The sequence below is a fragment of the Amblyraja radiata genome, chromosome 17 (assembly GCF_010909765.2).
Source record: "Amblyraja radiata isolate CabotCenter1 chromosome 17, sAmbRad1.1.pri, whole genome shotgun sequence".
NCBI classification, from domain to species: domain Eukaryota; kingdom Metazoa; phylum Chordata; class Chondrichthyes; order Rajiformes; family Rajidae; genus Amblyraja; species Amblyraja radiata.
Window position 1 is genome coordinate 17,233,861 of NC_045972.1, and position 23,605 is coordinate 17,257,465.

Genomic DNA, 23,605 nt, shown 5'->3' on the forward strand with positions numbered 1-23,605 from the left:
GCTGTAGTCCCCTGTTGCGCTTACTCCACCTGGCTTAGCCACGGCAGGAGCGCAATCTCCTTTTGTCCCCTAATATTAAAAAGGGGACAGAGCACAAATACAACCCACTGTCTTTGTGGGTTGTTGGCTCCGATTTCCTCCACCCGTTTGGGGTGAAGTTTGGCACTCGCTCCCGTTATGGGAGATAGTGGTGCCGACGTCCGTTGCTGGCTGCCTGCTGCTGTTCAGCGGCAGCTCGGCAGCCTTCCTGCAATCAAGAAAAAGATAAGGAAATCTCTTACCTGTTGTTGCTGGTTCTCAACCTGCCGTTCGGGAGGAACGTCCTTCCTCCCGCTGTGATTTCCGCAGCCCACAGACCCCTGTAGCGTCGGTCCTTGGGGCTGTTGTCCGAGTTTGTCGGACTGACGGCTCCGGAGGCTCCCTTGTCGGCGTTCTCTACCGGAGCTGAATTCGCACGGACTCCCGCTAAGGGAGACTGTCGTGCCACCGGCCGTTGCTGGCTGCCTGCTGCTTGCAGACTCCTCCCCCACCAGCTTTCACAGCCTTCTGTAGAAAAAAGGTAAGTATAGAACGATGTTCCCTTACCTTCTGTTGCAGGTTCAAAACCCTGCCATTCGGGAGGAACGTCCTTCCTCCCGACAATGACGAGTTGCAATGCGTGTAGCGCAATGACACGCATGCGCCTGGCAGGCTTCTTCACGTAGTCACTCACGTGACTCCGAAGTTAAATCTTAGTTGGATGTGACTAAAAGGCATTCAACCATAATTGTAACTGTGGCCTTGGAAAGACTGAATTGTCATATAAACTTATTTGACTATAATTTCGCCTCAGTTTGGAGGTTCTGCATGTAACCTATAATTTGTAAAAGGGGAGGAAAGAAAGCAGGAAACTTACCATCAGTCAAGGGAAATATGACCGAGGCTGAGTAACAGGTCAGTGGTACACACAGTTGAGACGGCTGGCTCACAACCACAGTGCTGCCGGTTCGATCCTGGCCTTGTTTCTGTCAGGAGGCCACGCATGGAGGAGGTGGCAGCTCTTGCATTGCCGAACTCAAGATGCGGTGGAGCGCAGCCTGCAGGAGGAAGTCGCCAAGCAGGTTCCCAGCTTGCTGGAACTGGCAGACCACTGGCCTGGGAGGGAGAAGCCATCGTGCCAGTCCCTACTCGTCCCCCAAAGACCAGAGACCGGGAGGATGGAGCCGGACGACAGATGAGATGGGCGAGGAGTGAGGCCGGTGGAGAGGGGAGGTAACTAAGGTCTGGCCTACCGTGCCCTTGAGGTTGGCTGTGGGAGGCATCCCCGGGAATGAAGAAGGTCGAGCAAGGAGAGAGACATGACATACTGTAAATGGAAGAAGACAGCTGGGGGCGTGCAACAGCCTGTCACCAGAACTAATGCATGGGCTTTGGAAATGACAATAGACAATAGGTGCAGGTGTAGGCCATTCGGCCCTTCGAGCCAGCACCGCCATTCAATGTGATCATGGCTGATCATCCCCAATCAGTACCCCATTCCTGCCTTCTCCCCATATTCCCTGAGTCTGCTATCTTTAAGATGGCAAAACATGACGGCTTTTTCATGCCGGCTCAGTGGGCTATTTCTGTACACTTGCCAATCGAGGATCAGGGGTATGGCAATACTCGACTGGTCAATTTGTATGAAATATAATTTCACTGAGTTAGCACTTTGCACATGTGGCAATATAAGCATCATAGACCATTGTCAGTGTGAAGTTTGCATGCTCTTCCTCCAACTACAGCACGAGTATTGGCAAGTTAATTGGCCACCAGTGTGGGTGAGGGGTAGAACTTGGAAGAAATTGATGGGAACATTGGGGGAATAAAATGGGATTGGTCTCAAGAGTCAAGAGTGTTTAATGGTCGTATGTATCAGAGCAGCACTATGAAATTCTTACTTCCAGCAGCAATACAGGTCTGTAAAGACAGTGCAGGCAGTCCCTGACTTACGCCATAGATGACTTACGTAAACCTGCACTCACATAAACAATCCCCAATGCAATCAAAGCAGTTTGTAATTTTCACAACACTCCATGATCACTCATGGTTACTTCAGAAACATTCTGGCATTGCATCGATGCTTACTCAGAAGGTCGCCACTGCAGGAAGTGCCCTGGATACAGCCAGCCACGACTGAGATAGTTAATACTCTAAGTGATGGACTCAAAGTGCTGAAGTAACTCAGCGGGCCATGCGGCATTTCTGGAGAACATGTGCAGAAGATGTTTAGGTGCTACTTCGGACTCAGAGAGTTGTTTCAGGCAGGGGATAAGGATTGTGCTTCGGGCTTATGTAAAACCTGACTTAGGTACGATACGGAGAGAAATTGGTCTGCCGACAGTCACAGCACGCAAGGTACACAAAAACTTGAAATTAAAAGTGAAAACAAAAAGAAAAAGAGAAGCGACTGTAGGCTGGCTGCCGTGTACGCTGCACCTTCACCGGAACAAATGAACAAACAAACAAATGATCACAGACTTATCCCCTGGGCAGAGGATTCTAAGCTAGAGTGCCTCCTCCCTCCCCCACACCGGGTCCCCCTTTGTTCTCCCACCGTTCCTCACAGTGGTTCCCCCCACGCCGGGTCCCCATTGTCTTCCCCTCCCGCCGCACACGCTCATCGACCGCGAGGCTTCACCGCCACCGAGGTCTCACTGCCGCCGAGGCTCCTGCTGCCACTGCTGAGGCTCCCATCGTCACATGGGGACATATTTATGCCAGTAACTTTGATGATGATGATGAGGATACCTTATTGTCACCCATGTACCTTGGTACAATGACATTCTTTATTCAGCATAAAATCATACTATAGATAAGCGCAATCAAAGATAAGTACAAAAGTGCAACAATTGTAATGTAATGGTAGACTTCACTGAGACAGTACACAAAGGGTCACCATATTTCTGGCACCCACAAAGTTTCAAAGTTCTTAAGAGTGCAGTCTTATATTAACCTTAAAGGTCCATTGTCCTGGCTGCACTGAACTGCTCCTCCATCTGCCACCATCTTGAAAGCAGTCCTTTGTTCAGCTTTTTCCGCCCTCGCCGACTCCCTCCACTCTGCTTCCTGGTTCCCAGTCTTCAGGGTCGAGCAGGAGACGAGTCTTGGATGACACCAGGTGGGTTCCTGGTTCCGCGGCGGGTGAGCAAGCTTGCTGTTGGGGTATGGCCGCGGCTCTCCGGCAGCTTCTGCCATCCCAAGCGGCTCACTGCAAGCTTTGATCTAACCAAGAACTGAAAACAGTGGCACAGCTGGTAGAGTCGCTGCCTCACAGCACCAGAGACACGCTGGGACAAATGGGTTGTTTCCATGTTGTACTGTATCTCTAAACTAAACAAAACCTACAAGGAATTCATAATTTATATAAATCTACATGGCTGCCATAACCGAATCAAAGAAATGGAAATCCCCTTTCTTTAAGCAGAGACTATAAGCAATGTCTTGACCACAGTAATGATGAGCTAACAATGACAATGCATAACTGAATCATGACTGTCTAGAAATGTGCAACAGCTGTGTTTAAACTGATAATTGTCTTTACCTGGGACAGATAGATTTAGGGATATTTCCCCTTGCAGAGATCTGAGATTAGGCTTCTTTGGATTGAGGCCTTTTGGTCCCCTCACTCCAGCTTTGTCTGCAAGGGTGTGTCCTTGTCTTTCCATCCCCCCAATGGTTTGCTGCTCCCAGAGAGAATAGTAAGATTAAACGAGAACTTACCAGTTTGAAGTTTGATCTTGATTTTATGAGGAGTTACGATGAGCGATTACGTGAAGAAGGCCGTCATCCCACTTGGCGCATCATACTTCAAGGCAGCGGTATGGAATCACAGAAACAAGTAGTTGACCTGAACATAGTAAGATTTTGAGAACTAGAACTACCATATGACATTGATAATATGAGGGTGGGAGCGGTGGGCATGTAATCGCTCATCGTAACTCCTCATCAAATCAAGATCAAACTTCAAACTGGTAAGTTCTCATTTTTTTTTTTTAAATTATTTTTATTAGAAGTACGGTAAATTACAATAATACACAACACATATATCTTAATACATTTTTTGTACCGCTTCATTTTTTTGAGCTTTAAGAAAAAGATAGAAGTAAGGAAAGTAAAGAAAGTGCGCAAGAGTCGTGAAGTGCAAGAGAGTGTTGGGAAAAGAATGCCCCTTAGAAAAGAAATTAGAGAAGGAAGTAAAGTAAGAAAGTAGACCCTAGAAAAGAAAGAAAAAGAAAGTAGGAACAATCGCTCTATTATAACATTAAACTCCGCAGAAAGGGGACTACCAACCAAGTCTGTTTTTGTTGTTTTACCTCCCATTGCCAGGTCCTGATACCATTTATTTATTTATTTATTTTTAAAATTACTATTGCACCTCATGCTTGTAATAGGTCCAGAAACGTAGACCACGTCTTTTGGAATTGGTCTGCTTTACCTGCTAAGAGGAATCTCATCTCTTCCAGATGTAATGTTTCAAACATATTTGATGTCCACATTTTTATTGTTGGTGTGGGCGCATTTTTCCAGAATTTAAGTATGAGTTTTTTTCCCATTATTAGCCCGTAATTGAATAAATTCTTCTGATACACGTTTAATTCAGGGATACCTTCCGATATTCCAAAAATGATCCATTCTGGTTTTGGTACCAGCTTTATTTTAATTAATTTTGAAAAAATATCAAATATTTCATACCAGAATTTTTGGATTTTTGTACAAAAAAGAAAAGAATGCGCTATGGTAGCTTCTTGACACAGACATTTATCACAGATTGGTGAAACATTAGGAAAGATTTTATTTAATTTAGTTTTTGAATAATATAGTCTATGTAATGTTTTGAATTGGATGAGCGTATGTCGTACGTGGTCGTATGTATCAGAGCAGCACTATGAAATTCTTACTTCCAGCATCAATACAGGTCTGTAAAGACAGTGCAGGCAGTCCCTGACTTACGCCATAGATGATTTACGTAAACCTGCACTCATATAAACAATCCCCAATGCAATCAAGGCAGTTTGTAATTTTCACAACACTCCATGATCACTCATGGTTACTTCAGAAACATTCTGGCATTGCATTGGTGCTTACTCAGAAGGTCGCCACTGCAGGAAGTGCCCTGGATACAGCCAGCCACGACTGAGATAGTTAATACTCTCAGTGATGGGCTCAAAGTGCTGAAGTAACTCAGCGGGCCATGCGGCATTTCTGGAGAACATGTGCAGAAGATGTTTAGGTGCTACTTCGGACTCAGAGAGTTGTTTCAGGCAGGGGATAAGGATTGTGCTTCGGGCTTATGTAAAACCTGACTTAGGTATGATACGATAAAACTTTATTCATCCTCGGAGAGAAATTGGTCTGCCGACAGTCACAGCACGCAAGGTACACAAAAACTTGAAATTAATAGTGAAAACAAAAAGAAAAAGACAAGCGACTGTAGGCTGGCTGCCGTGTACGCTGCACCTTCACCGGAACAAATGAACAAACAAACAAATGATCACAGACTTATCCCCTGGGCAGAGGATTCTAAGCTAGAGTGCCTCCTCCCTCCCCCACACCGGGTCCCCCTTTGTTCTCCCACCGTTCCTCACAGTGGTCCCCCCACGCCGGGTCCCCATTGTCTTCCCCTCCCGCCGCACGCTCATCGACCGCGAGGCTTCACCGCCACCGAGGCCTCACTGCCGCCGAGGCTCCTGCTGCCACTGCTGAGGCTCCCATCGTCACCACCGCTAAGGCTCCTTTGGCCCAGACATGCCTCGCCAGCTGGCTTCACCGCAGTCCCGTGGTAGGCCTGTGTGGTGAGTCGGGCCTACCGGTGCACGATCTGGTCTTAGGTCGGCATTCTGGCCATTGGCGGAACGGTTGTTCGGTGGGTGGATCGGTCCCGCGCGGCTCCCCGGGACACATAAAGGTTAACATAATCCTTGCGCAAATCGAGGAGTGCGTGCCTTCAATAGATAACATAATAAAACAAACAAATAAGCAGGTGGGAACATCAGACAACATTAACAAGATGTTGAAGATGTCTGCAAAAATTCCAGCCAGTTGGTCCATGAAGATTTTGAAAAGTGACTAAATACAACATCAGGTTCAGACTCCATCCAGGGGTTCACACTCAAAAAATTATCTTCTGATTTCGGCCTCTGTGACTGAGATTACAATACCCTCAGAAGTTATGGAGGCCCAAGAGTGTTCTCCGTATCAAAGCGTGCATAGAACGTAGTGAGCTCGTCTGGGAGTGATGCATCACTGAAACTTGAGCTTCAATTTGGTTTCGCCTTATAGGAAGTGATGGCATGCAAGCTCTGCCACACCTGCCAAACGTCCATCTCATCCTCCAACTGAGTGCGGATGGCCCTTTTACCTTTTTGATGGCTTTATAAAAGTCATACAATTCCATCAATCCACTATTCCTCTGTAAACTGTTCCTTCTCACATGCGAGTCCGTGTCAACCAGCAATCACCCCATACACTAGTACTACCCTGCACACTAGGGACAATGTACAATTTTTCCGAAGCCAATTAACTTACAAACCTGTGTGTCTTTGGAATGCGGAAGGAAATCGGAGCACCTGGAGGAAAAACCCACGTGGTCACAGGGAGAACATACAAACTCTGTACAGACAGCACCTGCAGTCAGGATCGAACCCGGGTCTCTGGTGCTGTTAGGCAGCAACTCTACCACTGCGCCACTGTGCCACCAGAGATCAGCATTGAAACCAGGGCAATAGATAGAGTTATGCGATAGCAGCACTGCCTGTTTAACCACTGTGCATCATCTGCAATTCGGCCAGAACATTTATTATAATGTAAATTGGATTATTGGTCTATAATTTATGACCTTCTATATTCAATCAATTATTGCCGATTCTGTTACTGGTGAAACTCAGTCAGCAGATTAATGAAAAAGCTAAAAACCTGCCAAATTTCGAATGGAAATGACGACAAAATAATTTATTATTACAAGTTATTCGTAGACAGATGTAGGAGAAACAGGAAACGAAAATGCTGGAGTCATGAGTGAGAATGAGACGCAATAGTTCACAAGTGATGGCACAGTGAGTCAGCGGTAAAGTTCCTGCCTTGCAGCACCAGAGATTGGGTCTGATCCTGATTACGGGTGCAGTCTGCATGGACTTTGTACATTCCTCCTGTGGCCACATGAGTTTTCTCTGGGTGCTTTTTTTCCTCTGGCCAGTATCTGGTTCACATCTGAAATACATAGGCTGCTAGACTGGGGCGAAGAGCTTCTGCTCTCTTCCAAACAGCCACACAGATAGAACTATAGACATACCATAGACAGATTCAAAAATGGCCTCTCGCTATGCTTTAGAAATGTCATAAATCTATGGTTCATTTTACCATTCATGATTAGGAAGCCACATATTAGAGCTAGTGAAAGGCTTCTCTTTGGATACATTACATTATTTAACAGAACAAGAAACGTAAGACTAAGAACAATTTAGTGAATCTGCAAACTATTTAATATGGGGACATATTTATGCCCAGTAACTTTGATGATGATGATGATACTTTATTGTCACCCATGTACCTTGGTACAATGACATTCTTTATTCAGCATAAAATCATACTATAGATAAGCGCAATCAAAGATAAGTACAAAAGTGCAACAATTGTAATGTAATGGTAGACTTCACTGAGACAGTACACAAAGGGTCACCATATTTCTGGCACCCACAAAGTTTCAAAGTTCTTAAGAGTGCAGTCTTATATTAACCTTAAAGGTCCATTGTCCTGGCTGCACTGAACTGCTCCTCCATCTGCCACCATCTTGAAAGCAGTCCTTTGTTCAGCTTTTTCCGCCCTCGCCGACTCCCTCCACTCTGCTTCCTGGTTCCCAGTCTTCAGGGTCGAGCAGGAGACGAGCCTTGGATGACACCAGGTGGGTTCCTGGTTCCGCGGCGGGTGAGCAAGCTTGCTGTTGGGGTATGGCCGCGGGTCTCCGGCAGCTTCTGCCATCCCAAGCGGCTCACTGCAAGCTTTGATCCAACCAAGAACTGAAAACAGTGGCACAGCTGGTAGAGCCGCTGCCACAGCACCAGAGACACGCTGGGACAAATGGGTTGTTTCCATGTTGTACTGTATCTCTAAACTAAACTAAACCTACAAGGAATTCATAATTTATATAAATCTACATGGCTGCCATAACCGAATCAAAGAAATGGAAATCCCATTTCTTTAAGCAGAGACTATAAGCAATGTCTTGACCACAGTAATGATGAGCTAACAATGACAATGCATAACTGAATCATGACTGTCTAGAAATGTGCAACAGCTGTGTTTAAACTGATAATTGTCTTTACCTGGGACAGATAGATTTAGGGATTTCCCCTTGCAGAGATCTGAGATTAGGCTTCTTTGGATTGAGGCCTTTTGGTCCCCTCACTCAAGCTTTGTCTGCAAGGGTGTGTCCTTGTCTTTCCATCCCCCCAATGGTTTGCTGCTCCCAGAGAGAATAGTAAGATTAAACGAGAACTTACCAGTTTGAAGTTTGATCTTGATTTTATGAGGAGTTACGATGAGCGATTACGTGAAGAAAGCCGTCATCCCACTTGGCGCATCATACTTCAAGGCAGCGGTATGGAATCACAGAAACAAGTAGTTGACCTGAACATAGTAAGATTTTGAGAACTAGAACTACCATATGACCTTGATAATATGAGGGTGGGAGCGGTGGGCATGTAATCGCTCATCGTAACTCCTCATCAAATCAAGATCAAACTTCAAACTGGTAAGTTCTCATTTAATCTTACTATTTTACTTCGGAGTCACGTGAGTGACTAAGTGAAGATTTCAAAGCTCTGTGATATGATGCCGGAAACAAATCCATGCGTTACACACTGCATGAAGTGACCATGGATGAGTGAAAAAAAATTCATGCATTCAGACATAACTTGGTTTGTTATGCTGATGCTTAATCATCCAATGAAAATAATAGTGACCCCTTTCATCCAGAGGAAACTATAAACAGTCAAAAAATGGAGTTGGCAAATATCCACGATTTGGCAACGGGTTGAATTTAAAGTTGGTAAAGTATGTTCGTTTGACCATCCTGCAGCTGCTAGGATGTGGTCCAATGGAAATGTACATAATCCTTTGAGCTGATGTGGTAGCAGCCCCGGTGGAGTGCGTGTTGAAAATATTAGTATTGACTCCTGCATTCGCCAAAACCCCGTTTTACCACCTGGAGATGGTAGAACTAAACTTCTTATGAAGTTTATATATATATATTTTTTTAATTAATTAATTTATTTTTGTTACTAACAAACATTGTTTCGTTTGGAGCCTTTGAGGCTCTAAGTGATCTAGACGTATTGTTGCGAATGTGTGACCACACATTCCCGAAGGTCCATCGGGTATGCCATGAAACTGTTTGTACCTAACGCCTGGTTAGCTCTGGTTTATTAAATCAAAACATATTATATTATGTTATTAGCAGATGTAACCACCCTGTCCAGTCATAGTTTATGTCGTGACTGGACCCGTTGCACTGAGACCAGTGCCATGAGGATTGTTATCCTTTGAGAGCTGGCTTAAGATAAGGATGTAGCTGGGGCTCCCTGCTGAAGTAATGTTAACATTACATCATTGTCCCATACTCCCTTGTTACTGGGCCTGGGAGAACTTGTGTTAAGATATCCTATATAATTCTGGATATCAGAGGGTGAGGCCCGATAGTGTGGGTTCCACTTGCTGCAGCAAATATGATGAGAAAGCACGTTTGCACAGTTTAATGGCACTGTAACTTAGTATTGTCAAAGACGCAATTGAAATGAACTCTAGGACGTCAGTTATCCGTGCTGTATAGTATGTAACATGTGTATTCAGCCAAATACGTTTCCCATCTGCTGAAGTGGAGATGTCCTGCCTTTTTTTAGTGCTTATCATGCATTCTGCAGTGAGCACTACACGGATTTGTCTGACAGGAAAATCGTCTCGGAGTCTTCAAGTCAATGACCTGATGTATCATACAGAGGCTGATCTCCCGAGTCACAGGCTATACCAGCAAGTTTTATGTTTTGAATAACCATATAAGGTTCTATATCATTCCCTACATTAGCGGGAACCAGTCAGGCAGTTTGAGGCCTGAAGCGGTATCTTGCTGGATTAATTGCAAAACCCGACTGATGAGGCAAAATGGAGAAAAAGCACATGCAATAACATTCCTCCACCGAGTGGCGATAATGTATCTCTTGCCACTGTATGCCACATGTTTTTTTGCAGCTGGTAAATGAGCCTGTATGTAAACGTATCGATATTCGGTGTTCCATCGAGCCAAAATGACATTAAATACTTTGTCATCCAACATCCATCCTGTGTTGTCATTGATTTCACATGAGACAGTAGTTTCAAATGAGATTAGGTAGTTTCAGTAGTTTCAAATAGTTTCAAATGAGATTAGTTAAATATCACAGGATATTTAAACTTCATAGCACCCATGTGACCAACATATGCCACCCCCATAGTGTATCAACTTGGAGTTAAGCATGCAGATTGTGCACATTCTTACAATAACTTTTAACGTATAGAATGCACCGAGTTATAGGTAGTTGATACCAATTACTGAAAAATCGGTAACTTATGCAACCTGCATCCGCCTCCGTAACTGGAGATGGCATTCCATACTTCTCTTTTTTGAGCACTAGCATCAATTTGTAATTACTGAGTATTACTGACCAAAAATACTGGAGCAATGCTGAACACGGCCACCATCGTGACTTTGGTAGCTTCAGCTGAGAATAGCATAGGTTTATTTGTAATGACCTATATGGTACTTGAGAGGTTAATTCTTTGCATGTTATAAGTTCTGGTAATGCAAAGCCCAATTTGTACCGCTGATACACAGCTGCTATATTGTGAATAGAAAGCTGCTTACTAACCAACGAGGTTGTTACAGGCTTCTGTTAATTGCATCTCTTGCTCCAGGGCGGAGTCCCTGTTAAGTTGATTGTTAAATGTAAATCCCAATAATCAGTAGTTCTGATTGGTATCAACTTAAATTTAACTGGATGGGTGTGGGACCCTGATTCCTCAAATATAGTTTTTGGCCTATAACAGTTAATTATTTAGCAAAAAACAGCTTTTAACATTATCCAGATAGGCGATAACCAATGTTCTTGAGCTCTGAGCAGCCCAAGCTCCGGTTTTAGAAATTTGGTAAATAGACCTAGGAACTGAAGTTAGCCTATTTTGCAACGCTTTAACTATTAGCAGGGGAGAGATAAGTCTTTGCCTTCCATCACAGCGAGGAGGAGATGCGCTGTGATGGATGTCTGTGTAAATTGTGTTGTGTCTTGGTTCATTTTTGTGTGTATGACTGTAGAAACAACATTTCGTTTGAACCTCAAGGGGTTCAAATGACAAATAAATTGTATTGTATTGTATTGTATTGTATTATTATAGACCCATCCAGATAAATTTCAAATATCTCCGGCGATCCCAGTGAATGGGAAACTGCATAGCATGCATCTTTGAGGTCGATGCTTGCCACATAGCTCCTATAAAAACAGTTGTTAGACCGTAACAAAATTTACTATTCTGAAAGTCTGTACTGCACATATGAGTTAAACCTGGATGAAGTGGCATCCTCCATCTGTCACCTGTCCTGAAAGGCAATCCTGCCCATTATACTGGGCCTGCCTCGAAGCCAACTCCGGTCCCAATTCCAAGTCTGCTTGGTAACTTTTGTATGTTGTGTAAAAGTAATCACATGTTATCATCTGTTTTTTAAAACCAGATCTGAATCTCATGGTGTTTTTCATTGTCATTTGTATAAAAACACAAGAGTAAAAATTACCAACATGTAACTGGTCCACAATCCCTTGTTTCGGAAACCCTAGACCCACCTACCTCCATGGCTATCGGTGGTCTTATGGTAAGCCCAAAGGCCGCTGATGCGGGTTCCTTTTCTCTCCTTGATTGGGGAGTAGGACTGGTAGGGTGTGTGGATTCCATGTTTCTCCTGACCCCAGCTTGGGTCTTGGTCTGAAACCTTATCATACTGAGCCTACCTTGTAAGACAATTCTGGCCATTACTCTGAGTCTGCCTTGAAAGACGACTCTGGTCATATTTCCGTGTCCAGCTTTCAAGCTACCACCGGCATCAGTGAACTGCTTACCCCCTATGGAGGTGTGGGGTGTGTTGCCGCCTCTCCGTAGCGAGTCCCGCGGTCCATTTCCGGGTATCCTCGAGGTCATGACCGGGTTTCCCTCTGATCCGTGACTGGGGTTCCCGCGGTCCATAGAGGTTTACCCGCGGCCCGTCTGGACTTCGCCCCCAATCCAGCAGGCAAACTCTGTAATGAGTTTCCTGCAAAACAAAAACCAATCCCAGAGGTAAGTTTAAAACTTACCTTGTTGGTTTAAACTTACCGCTGGACAGCGCAAATGCTGTCGCCAGTCAGCTCGTTTCCGCTAAGCGAGTCAACGTAATGACGCGCCAAGTGGGATGACGGCCTTCTTCTCGTAGTCACTCATGTGACTCCGAAGTAAAATTCTGCTGGAGTGCCCATTCTCCAAATAACGGAGGGAATTCTTCACCTTGGGTTTCAGAGAAAGTTATTCCAAGATTTCTCCTCAGGATTTTTAGTCCTGTAGACCTCTGGGCTAGCTCCTTACAAACCTGCAAATAATTCATGATCCCTTTGAAAACTGTTGATGCAATATTTATTCTGGCAGTTCCAGCCTGATTTCTTGTATGAGCTCTAGACTGGAATGATAATTGCAGATAAGCGAACAAAAAATTATTAGGGATATATTGCATGAGGACTTGTGATATGCGATTGGATCCTGAACTTTCTGACGGAGCGACCGCATGCAGTGAGACTGGGCCCGCACCTGTCCTCCACTATCACCCTGAGCACCGGCACACCACAGGGCTATGTACTAAGCTCCATGCTCTACTCCCTCTTCACTCACGACTGTGTTCCTGCATTCGACACCAACACCATCGTGAAGTTTGCAGACGACACAACAGTGATTGGGCTGATCACCGACGGTGATGAAACAAATTACAGAGTGGAGGTGCAGAATCTGGCGGACTGGTGTGCACGTAACAACTTGTCACTAAACACCTCCAAGACCAAGGAGCTGATTATTGACTTCAGGAGGTCTCATAATGGAGAATACGCCCCAATCTCCATTTACGGGGAAAGTGTGGAGAGAGTGTCCAGCTTTAAGTTTCTGGGCACTCACATTTCAGAGGACCTCACATGGTCCACCAACACCGCTGCGCTGGTCAAGAAGGCACAGCAACGACTGTTCTTCCTGAGGACATTAAAAAAGACTGGTCTGCCCCAACAGCTGCTGACAACCTTCTACCACTGCACCACAGAGAGCATATTAACATATGGCATCTCTGTGTGGTATCTTAGCTGCACGGAGGCGGATAGGAGAGCTCTTCAGCGCGTCGTACACAGAGCGCAGAGGATTATTGGGACACAGCTACCAGCCTTGGAGGGCATCTACCACACACGGTGCCTCAGGAAGGCTGTCAGCATCCATAAAGACTCATCACACCCCTGTAACGGTCTGTTCGAACTACTTCCCTCCGGCAGACGTTACAAGGCCTTCTACGCCCGAACCTCCAGACTCAGAAACAGCTTCATTCCCAGAGCTATAGTGGCTCTGAACCGGCCCTGCTGAGTGCCCCCCACCCCCCCTGGACTGTCTCCCTCAGATGGTCACGTCGCACAGTTTATTTTTATTTTATTTTTTTGACATCGGTTGGAAACTGCATACCAAATCTCGTTGCACTGATGTGCATTGACAATAAAATATATTATTATATTATTATTATTATTACTATCCTGCAGCTTGAATGTTTTACACAACAGATCCATGTGTTCAAAGTTGTATTAATTCCTTTCTGTGATATCAGGTTCCAGTCATGTTTAGCAAACTTACACTGCAGTTCAATCGCGATGCATAAACCACTTGGTGCCTCGTTGTATTTAGATTATTGCTTTTAAACAGTCGGCACAATGAGAGATATCAAGTCAAGAGTGTTTTATTGTCCTGTGTCCAATACAGAACAATGAGATTCTTACTTGCAACAGCGCAACAGAATATGTGAACATAGTACTCTGTAAACAATATAATAAATGAAACAAAAAACTCACTACCTGTTTGTCTGTCTGTCTATCTATATCTATCTATATCTATCTGTGTGTGTATATGTATATATACAGTATATATGTATCTATAGTACATGGTACTATACATAATATAGTTGCATGTGTATATACATTATGTATATATGTATATGTATATACACATATATGTGTGTGTTTGTGTACATACTCCGAGCTTTTTCATATATATACAGTATATATATTTAGTTTAGTTTTAGTTTAGAGAAACAGCACGGAAACAGGCCTTTCGGTCCACCGAGTCCGGGCTGACCAGCGATCCGTGCACATTCCTTCTCATCTCCTTCCTAAATGAACGTTCTTTAATTCTGAGGCTATGACCCGCTAGACCTGGGCTCTCCCACTAGTGCAAACATCCTCTCCACATCCACTCTAACCCTTTCATTATTTGGTACATTTCAATGGGTTCCCCCCTCATTCTTCTAAACTCCAACGGGTATATACCCAGTGCCGTCACATGCTCATCATAAGTTAACCCACTCATTCCTGGGATAATTCGTGTAAAACTCCTCTGGACCCTCTCCAGGGCCAGCACATCTTTCCTCAGATATGGTGCCCTAAATTGTTCACAATACTCCAAATGCGGCCTGACCGGTGCCTTATAGAACCTCGGCCTCTGTCTCTCTGTCTTCTCTACCTCCCTCTCTGTCTTGCCTCCTTCTCTCCTCCCTCTTCCCATTCCTTCGCTCCCTCTTATTACGATAGAAGCCCCTTATAATTCAATTACAACTGTCCAAGCAATGCTCTGACCTGACAAAGTGTAATTTTACCATTGTTGGAAGCTCGTAGATATAAAAGGTCTTGATTTATCATAGAATGCAGGTATTCTTCTGGAGATACTCTCAGTAGAGTGTCCCAGAACTCAAAGTATAAGGAGTTTCCAAATAGTTCCATTGAAGTACATTTTTACAGTGGGCACACCTCATTACTGATTACATTTTTTCGGCAGCAAAGTAATTCACATGGATGACCTAAAAGCTTCGGAGGTCAGAGAATCCAGACATCCTAACTGAGTGTTGTATGCTGACTCTCTGAGTACACACATATCTCACTTATTTATAGACAGAGTAAATATGCCCAAGGCCACGTCTTCAGTGACAAAATACATCAGATTTGGAAGCTTCCATAATCTCAGTCACAGTGGAGCAAAATAACTCTGTAGGTGTGTGATGCTGGTATGAGCTCGGCTAAATAACATATGTCTTTGTCTCACATTTGGATAATGCATACGTAAACATCTCATGGTCATGTCAGTTTACAAACTACATCTGGGATTACTGGGACAACAGATGGCACTGGGACGACAGATGGCACTGGGATGACAGATGGCACAATGGGCTAAGTGTTCGGCTGGCGACCGGAAGGTAGCCGGTTCGAATCCCGCTTGGAGTGCATACTGTCGTTGTGTCCTTGGGCAAGACACTTCACCCACCTTTGCCTGTGTGTGAATGTGTGTGAATGTGTGTGAGTGATTGGTGGTGGTCGGAGGGGCCGTAGGCGCAGAATGGCAGCCACGCTTCCGTCAGTCTGCCCCAGGGCAGCTGTGGCTACAGAAGTAGCTCACCACCACCGAGTGTGACTGAGGAGTGAATGAATAATGCGATGTAAAGCGCCTTGAGTATTAGAAAGGCGCTATATAAATCCCATCCATTATTATTATCTCTCGAGCAGGCTTCCTATTGTGGGCCAGAAGCTTATGTTCTGTTAGACAGCACAGTTTGGTTTCAAAGCTACCCTTTTAGTTTCAAAACCGATTACATCTAAGAGTATACATTTGAACAGGTTCATTTGAAGATTACTTCTTGATTTTATTATTGAATGTAGCCACATAATTCCTTAGCTCTGAAATAATCCCGAACAGTGGGGTAGGATACCCAGCCAGTATCTCCAGCTGTTCCAGGTGCCCTGCTGGGAGAATTAATACAAAGTTATTCTAAGTTACTTTGATGGCTGTTGCATATCGCCTGAATAAGAGTCCTGAACTGAAACAACACCTATCTATGTTCTCCAGAGATGCTGGCTGACCATTTGAGTTCATCCAACACTTTGCCTTTCTTTGGTAAACCAGCATCTACAGTTCCTTGTTCTTGTATATTGCCTTGTTTGGGACTAGACAAATGGGAAAATCCTTAAAGGCATTCCTGTAACAACCTTAACTGAATCAGTACACTTCCCTTTGAAGTAAGGGAAATCCTTTACGATGAAGGATTGCTCACAGTCAGCATGGGCGGTGATTTTGAGCCCATGCCAGATATTAAACTGCTGATGAAATTGCAACTATGTTTTAATTGTTATGTGGTTGCCAAGGAAAACATCTTTAATTCCACTCTCGGTGTATTCCTTGGCGTCGCTGGCTTACCTGCAGTCCGTCTGTTTATTTCTTTTGTTTTGTTCCTTGTCATGTTTTAGTTAATTTTGTTTTATTAAGTTGTGTATGTGTGTGGGTGGGGTGGGAGAAACATGCTTTGGTCTCTTCCTTCGGGGGATGCGACTTTTTCTTCGGTCGTATTCCCCGTCCCCGTCTCCGTCTGCGCCGAGGCCTAATGGCGGAGCTGGCGGCATCGGAGCTGTAGCAGCGGCAGCAGCGGCGGAGACCCGACTCGGCACCGAAGCTGTGGCGGCGGCGGCAGCAGCAGTGGCAGCGGAGACCCGACTCGGCCCCGAAGCTGTAGCGGCGGCAGCAGCAGCGGAGACCCGACTCGGCCCTGGAGCTGTGGCGGCGGCAGCAGCAGCGGAGACCCGACTCGGTCCTGGATCTGTGGCGGTGGCAGCGGCAGCAGCAGTGGTAGCGGAGACCAGACTCGGCCCCGAAGCTGTGGCGGAGGCGGCGGAGACCTGACTCGGCCCCGAAGCTGTGGTGGAGGCAGCGGCAGCGGAGACCCGACTCGGCCCTGGAGCTGTGGCGGAGGCAGCGGCTGCAGCAGCAGCAGCAGCGGTAGCGGAGACCCGACTCGGCCCCGAAGCTGTGGCGGAGGTAGCGGCAGCGGAGACCCGACTCGGCCTCGGAGCTGTGGCGGAGGCAGCGACCACCCGCGGAGTTTGAACCGTCGCCTCGGAGCAGAGGGAGAACAAAGAGGGAAGAGACAGAGACTTTAAGATTTTGCCTTCCACCACAGTGAGGAGGTGTTTGGTGAACTCACTGTGGTGGATGTTAAATTTGTGTTGATTGTGTGTTTTTGTCATTTTTTTAAATTATATGTATGACTGCAGGGAAACAAAATTTCGTTCAAACCGAAAGGTCTGAATGACAATAAACGAATCTAATCTAATCTAATCTAATCTAATCTATATAGTATTAACTGAAAAATGGATTTGCTGGGAATGGAGAGAAATGGATCATTTGCAAGCAGATGGTAGTTTATTTTGGTCTAATGTGCGTGATAGATATTGTGGGCCGAAAGGCCTGCTCCTGTACTGTACTTTTCCATGTTCTATGTTCTGTGTCTTTAGACTATAAAGTTCAGAATTACAGTGCTGAAACATGCCCTTTCGCTCACTGTCCGTGCTGACCAACGATCACCCGTACAATAACACTATCCTAGGGACACTTTACAATTTTTACCGAAGCCTAATTAACCTACAAACCAGTACACCTTTGGAATGTGGGAGTAAACCGGAGCACCAGGAGAAAACTCATGCGGTCACAGCGAGAACGTACAAACATCGTACAGGCAGCACCCATAGTCAGGATTGAACCCAGGTCTCTGTGCTGTAAGGCAGCAACTCTACTGCTGTGCCACTGTGCCCCTTCTTCAGTCTGAATAAGGCCCCTGACCTGAAACGTCAACTGTTTATCCATTCCCTCCCTAGTTGCTGACTGACTCACTGAATACCTTCAGGACTTTGTGCTTTGCTCAAGATTCCAGTATCTACAGAGTGTTGTGTCACCAAAAATGAGATACCTTGCCCAAACATGTTGGTTCCACATTTTCCAATTATAGAAGCAGTCTATTAGGTGTAGTACAAAGGTCATAGTGTCTTCATGTTTATGAATCAAAATCTACTTCTGAATCTAATGGCACAGAACTGTGGATGCTGTAAAGCTGAAACAAATATTAAAATTGCTGGAAACACTCAACTGGTCATGCAGTTGCCAAGGAAAACATCTTTAATTCCACTCTCGGTGTATTCCTTAACAACTATATAGTATTATTATTATGCAAGGGGGCATGTTTCAGGCTGATAAACGTTCATTAGAAACTTCAACAAAAATTCTTTAACTATAATTTAAAATAGAATTTCACTTTTCAGCCACACTTGATGATTGAGTGATAACTCATGAGCAAGTCCAATGCAAACTCCCAATGCTTCATTTAATGTTGCCATCATTGTCCCTGTGAAATGTGAACCTCAATCACTATTGCCTGTAGATCACCTCAGTCAATAGCAAACATTTGAGAGTTTGTGTTTCAACGCATTTACAGTAGTACATTTGCTAATAATCACTTAGCAGGAACAACATTTGGCATTAACTCCACAGTGTTTTGTGGGAGGACAGGAGGTGAAAGGGGATGGAGGAAGCTGAAGTGAAAAATGCATTGCAGTGAAATAGGAAGAATTATGTTGCTGACATCGTAAACTCCATCAACAATACACTTTAAAAAACTATTTCTCATCGAGCCACCAGACACATTACTCATTATTTGATGTTATCTTGGCTGAAAATTGGCTACCAGGAACACGAGGATATGTAACATTTCAAGTCGGGACCCTTCTTCAGACTGGGTGCCAACCTGAAACATCATCTATCCATGTCTTCCAGAGATGTTGCATCTGGGTTACTCCAGCACCTTGTGTTTATTTTGTAAACCAGCATCCGCTCTTCCTTGTGTCTGAAAGATATTTTATATCTATTATTATTTTCGTACAGCATTGAAGGAGGCCATTCCGCCCAGCAAGTCTGTGTCAGCTCTCAGACCAATGTCATCAGTGCTGTCATTCCACTTACAGTACTTCCCTTTGACATTCTAGATCACATGCCAATCAGTTCCCACCCCTCCCTTCCCTCAACACTCCTAGAATCCAACAATATGGTCAGAGCTATTTTTTGTGAAGGTCAATCTTCCCAACGACTGTACCCTCATTGTTCAGAGGTCTTAATTTCATGGTGAAACCTATCAGAGCTTTCAGGTCTAATCTGCATTATCTTATATTAGGTTTCATGTTCCTTTCCCAGCCTAAGCTAACCAAAATTTCAGCTTGATCAATACCACCACCTATTTTGACCGGTACTTGTGACAGATGCACGTCTGACTCCATTTTAAATTTTAATCTGTCATATAAGAACAATTTGAATTATATTTCGTAAAAAAATGCAGGATTCGAATGGGTTTGAACTTCAGAGAGGAAACAACAAATTCTGATTCAGTGATGCTTCAGAAGAGAATACATAAATCTATGACGTCTCACTAGCTTTCTTTTTGTTGAATCACTTTCTTTGTTTTGATTTTTACTGTTGCTATAGCTTGAGTTAACTAGACAGTCATTATTGATAAAATACCATTCTGTAAACCTACTATCTAGTCCTGGAGAAGCAATAGATCTCCACTTAATGTGGCTCTCTGCTGGTGCTTCTTCTTGCGTATGGCGTGCACAGCCTAAAGTTGTAGGACGACTAGTTCTATTTGATCTTACGTCGAAACAGGGTGAAGGTTGCAATCTTCCACCCCTCTGCTGGTGCTTTCAAGTCAGGACGTCACTGTGGCGCAGCGGTACCAGATACCAGGGTTCAATTCTGCCTATGGGTGCTGTCTGTGTGGAGTTTTTACGTTTTTCCTGTGACCATGTGGGTTTTCTCTGGTTTCATTCCGCACTCCAAAGATACGCAGGTCTGCAGGTTAATTGGCTTCTGTAAGTTGTATATAGGATGCGAACATGGTATAATATAATTGATCGATGGATGGCATCAACTTGGTGGGCGGAAGGGCCTGTTTCTACACTGTATCGCTAAACTCTAAAGTGTCAAACATATACCATGTCCCAAAGGCCATTAGTATGTATTGAAACATGTTGGAACCTTGGTTGTTACTTTACTGTGGATTTCTCAGTGTTGGTGGATAGTCAAACCATAAGGTTAGGTAGGAAAAAAATGGTTAACAACATCAAACGTGTCTTTTTCATCTAATAGCCTGTATATTTAGTTCTGTCATGGCAAGCTGGGGGTTATGTGTTAGTCAATTTCGAGTTATGTAGACCACAAGCCATTGTTTCATTACTATAGGCGCAGTATGTCTTGTTCTTGTTGTTGGTGTGGGTACACACCCCAAATATTTTTTCTTGGAATGCTCTGGTGATGTAAACAAAAGAAAGATTTGTGGCAAAAATATATTCTACAAGATTTGTTAGATTTACAATTGCCAATAATTACATTTTACAGCCTGCTCTCAATTCAACATTGTTTTACAATCTTTTTACAAGGTCACACATCTTTTTTGAATTATTATTGAAGATGTATTAATGTTTTTGTTCATGATATGATATTTGGTCTATATTATTATATGATAATATAGACCAAATTATCAAACTTAGTTAGGAGTACTTTGAAATAAAGTATATCAAACCACCTAATTCTGTCCACCTACATTTTCTTGGCTAGTTTTAATTTGAAGCTTTTATTATGTGAATAAATTATGTGATTGGAATGGATGACTCAAACATAAACAACATTTCTGAATTTGTCGAGACAAGATATACAGATGTTGGAAACTGTAGTAAAACAAATGGAGAGCAGCTGTAGCTGGGTCAGGCAGCATCTGTAGTTGTGCAGATGAATGAGCTCAACCTGAAACATTTCCATCCACAGAGGCTGCCTGACTTGTTGAGTTACTCCAGCTGCTCTCTGTTTATTTACTTTCTGAAAAGTGCCTGAGAGAGCTTAGTGTGGGGCCTCGCTGAGAGAGCGTCGGTGGGGTTGGAAGAATCGGTCAAGGACTTACAAAGGAAATGATCACCTTGACGTGTAGAAAGGGAATGACAAGATGTGTTTGGTGTCTGGAATCTCGCGAAAAAAAATGGGATATTGCAAAGGTTCACCTGTTGACTGTGGATGCTGGTGGGGTAGAACATGAGAACCAGGGAACTATGTCCTTGCTCAGTCCAGGAAGAGAGTGGGTGAGACTGAGGTGTGGAAAATGGGTCAAATGAGGTGAAGGGTTAATTTAACAATGATAGTTCGGGAGCGATAGTTCTGGAAGAACAGCCACATTACATAGGAACCTATTTGTACTTTTAGGTAATAGGACCAGATCTAACAGAGAAAGAAAAACTGGGAGAATGGAATTGAATCTTTATAGGAGAACTGTTTGGAGGAAGCATGGTAGAGATAGCTATGGTGCCCGAATAAACACCCAAAGACAACGTGGGTCACTCCTATTGTGTTGAGGTTGCCACAAGATTTCCAAGGCAACAAGCATGCGAACTATATCTGCATTTATGTTTACTCTGTGAACTTTACCACAATATTATTACACCCTCATAGATCCTTGTAGAACCAGGTACCTGGAGATGCTGGTTTACACAAGAGGACAGAAAGTGCTGGAGTAACTCAGCGGTCGGGCTGCATCTCCAGTAACATGGAGAGGTGACGTTTCGGCTCAGGACCACTCTGAAGCTCGACCAAAGAAGGGTCCCAACCCGAAACGTCACCCATCCATGTTCTCCAGAGATGCTGCCTGACCTGCTGAGTTACTCCAGCACTTTCAATCCTTTTGTGTATTAATCAACATTTGCAGTTTTTTGTGTCTGAATTATTGACCTTACCTGGTCAGTCTTTTTTATCACTTAAGACCTACAATACTGTAATTAATTTTTCAATGCCTCCATAAACATTCAGTTCAAAGGGAGGTTCAGGATAGCTAGTAAATGCATTATTGAGAGGGGTCTCACCTCATGAACAATATGGGCTCTCTTCCATTTCTGGCCAAGTGGAAACTTCTTGTACCATTTGCTACCTTGCATAAACCTGTTCATATTCTTTTTTAAATTATTTTACTGTTCTAGATTAATAACTTGCTGGATTAAAGTTAAGCCTGCTGGGGTACCTAACATTTGCAATAACAAGGATATTTAATATGTGTGCAATGGCTTGATCTTTGAATGGCATTTATTTACTGTGCCGCCTTCATGCTTTGATAATCGCCGATAAGGTTACTAATATCAGTCACAAGGTCTGTGAGCTCTTGGTTCATTCACCCACTCGAGAAAAAGAGAAAGAGCCACCAATTTCTTACAATCAAACTTCTGAACAGCACAGAAAAGGGCCCTGCAGCGCACTCCTCCACACCCCCTCGACTTTCTGTTCATCTACAATAATCTTATTTGCCTGCATTCGGATTATATCCTCCTGTGCCTTGCCTATTTAAATGAAATTGGATCTGATTCCTCCGCTTGCAGTGCATTCCAGATATCAGCCACACTATGTCACAAAATTATCATATCCCCTCTAAGACTCCATCCTCTCACCTTAAATCTAAAGTCACTTAGTTTCACTATCTACATTGGAAAAAAATAACTGTCTATGCCCCTCATAATCTTACATACTGCCATTAGGCCCCCCTCAGCCTTCTTCAGTCCAGGGAAACCAAGCCAACAGTAGAGTTGCTGCATTACAGCATCAGATACCCTGGTTCGATCCTGACTACGGGTACTGTCTGTACGGAATTTCTCCCTGTTCTCCCTGTGACCACATAGGTTTTCTCCGGGTTCTCTGCTTTCAACCCACATTACAAAGACGTACAGGTTTGTAGGTTAATTGGCATTGGTAAGTTGTAAAATTGTCCCTAGTGTGTAGGATAGTGCACTGGGTGATTGCTGATCAGCGCGTACTAGGTCGACCGAGGGGCCTGTTTCCGTGCTATATCTAAAGTATGGAGTAAAGTCTAAATCTAATCTCTATAATTGAAGTCCCCCATTTCAGGTGACATGCTGGTGAATCTCCTTTGCACCTTCTCCAGGCAACACACATCTTTCCCGTAAAGCAATGACCTGACCCGCATGCAATGCTCCAAAAGTGGTCTCACCAACATATTGTAAAGAGTTTTAATACCTCTAATGGTTGAGCTGCTGCCTTGCAGCTCCAGTGAGCCAGAACAAAGGGGGATCAGGCGTGGGCGGGGGGGGGGGGGGGATGCCACTGAGAACAAAGGAGGACCTGAGTTGGGGGGCCGCCAGGAACAATGGAGAATCCGAGGTGTTGGGGGCCAGTGGAGAACAAAGGGGGACCCGGTGTGGGGGATGGGGGGGGGGGGGGGGTGGGGGGGGGGGGTGGGGGGGGGGAGGTGCCGAGAACTAAGGAGGACTCAGTTGGTGGGGGTTGAAGAAGGGATGAGTACTTTTTGTAACTTTTTCGGTGCCTTTGTATGCAAAAACAAAGAACTTCACTGCACCTTGTACAGTGACAATAAAGTATCTTCATCATCCTG

General features: G+C 44.3%; 1 long non-coding RNA gene across 1 annotated transcript; it reads right to left on the reverse strand.

The window, feature by feature from the left end:
• Nucleotides 1-124: 124 nt before the first annotated feature.
• On the reverse strand, nt 125-23,017 carry LOC116982539. The gene is made up of 3 exons (XR_004414485.1): nt 22,902-23,017; nt 13,350-13,352; nt 125-137 (listed from the first exon to the last, which is right to left on the reverse strand). It is a non-coding gene; the product is annotated as an uncharacterized LOC116982539 (long non-coding RNA).
• Nucleotides 23,018-23,605: the final 588 nt, after the last annotated feature.